The 1,416-nt window shown below is 48.0% G+C and overlaps 1 long non-coding RNA gene across 1 annotated transcript; it reads left to right on the top strand.

Annotated features, from left to right (window-relative positions):
• The first annotated feature begins 299 nt into the window (after nucleotides 1-299).
• Nucleotides 300-1,136, top strand: LOC139357320 (uncharacterized). Its single transcript, XR_011610291.1, has 3 exons — nucleotides 300-451; nucleotides 556-618; nucleotides 998-1,136. It is a non-coding gene; the product is annotated as an uncharacterized lncRNA (long non-coding RNA).
• The last annotated feature ends 280 nt before the right edge of the window (nucleotides 1,137-1,416 follow it).

Here is a 1,416-nt window from a genome sequence, read left to right as displayed (position 1 = left end):
CCTGAATTTGAGTCTGGGCTGCCTGGCAGCAGGGTAAGCCCCTGGAGAGTTCTCTTCTGTGAAGCAGAAGGTGCTCGCGGGGAGAATCTTAGGGTGGCCCCAGAATCAGCCTGGAGCCCCACTGAGTCTGAGCGGTCCAACAGTCTCATTTTTTGTCACCTTCAGAAGGTAACTCAGAGAGAGACAGAAAGAGAATGTTGTTAAGTTTGAGATTCACAGCCTGGATCCCACTACTTATTGCTGTAACGTGGCATCCGGCACAGAGCAAGCACTCATCATCATCTGTTACATAAGGACTAGAGAGACGATCGAATGTGAAGGTCAAAGCTCTAACGTCAGAGGACCAGGCTGAACCCTGGTTTGACTCAGAGACTATCAGCTTTGTTACCTCGGGCAAGTTACTTACCCTCATTTGTAAATTAAGGATAACTGCCTATTTTCAAGGGTTATGGTAAGGATTAGATGAGATAATTTATGTAAAGCGCTTAGCATAGTAATCTACTAGGCGCATAGTAACTTCTTAATAACTATTAGCTATTAATACTGTTATTACAGCGCAGAGGGAGGGAGCAAGGCAACCAAGCCCCCACTGAGGAACTGGAGTTTCAGGAATAGGCGGTGAGCGCCATCTAGTGGCCCCTACGCGCAGCAACTAGCACAGCCAAACGAACCTGACTTAATTTTTCACTTAATCTTCCCAAGTAAGATTTTCTAGCCCCCAACTCAAAGTCGTGTCTAGTCCTACTCCTCTGATACAGGAGTAGAAGGGGCCGGGGGCGGTGCGGGGGAGTGGGGGAGGCTAAACTGAGAAGCAGATTTTGAAATCTTTCTCGGCCATCCCTAGTGAAATGCACAAAGCTGATACACTGCAGCTGCCGGGAAATGTCCTGATGCCCTCGTAGTGTTAGGGACAGTTCACAGAGTTCAGAGAAGTTAAGCTTCATCTTAGCTGCCTTTTGTTTTCCCACTGTATCATGGTCTTTTTCATCTTTGCCAGGGCACAACTTTCTCAATCCTGCAAAGCAGCATGGTGCCTGGGAAACAGCATCCCATAACAGACCTGAGTTCAAGCCCCAACTCAGCTCTCCGCCAGCTCTGATTTTGGGGAAATTCATTTAACCTCCCTAAACCTCAAGTTCCTCATCTAGAACATGAGTCTGTACTGCCCAGTGGGAACGGCACTAACTTTGATGTCAGACAGAGCTGGGATCGGATCCTGAGTGACAACTTGGCTTTTCTGAACTGCCAGTTTCTCTTCTCTCTGTCAAAATAATTAATTGGGAAGCAATGACACGAAGGCAACTCTAGAACTCTGAGTTTTGTTTGTTTGTTTGTGTTTTGAGACGGAGTCTCGCTCCGTCGCCCAAGCTGGAGTGCAGTGGCACAATCTCGGCTCACTGCAAGCTCCGCCTCGGG

Source organism: Macaca nemestrina, chromosome 12, assembly GCF_043159975.1.
Source record: "Macaca nemestrina isolate mMacNem1 chromosome 12, mMacNem.hap1, whole genome shotgun sequence".
NCBI lineage: Eukaryota > Metazoa > Chordata > Mammalia > Primates > Cercopithecidae > Macaca > Macaca nemestrina.
The sequence above is the reverse complement of the archived record's forward strand: the minus strand, read 5'-3'. Positions and strand labels throughout refer to the sequence as shown.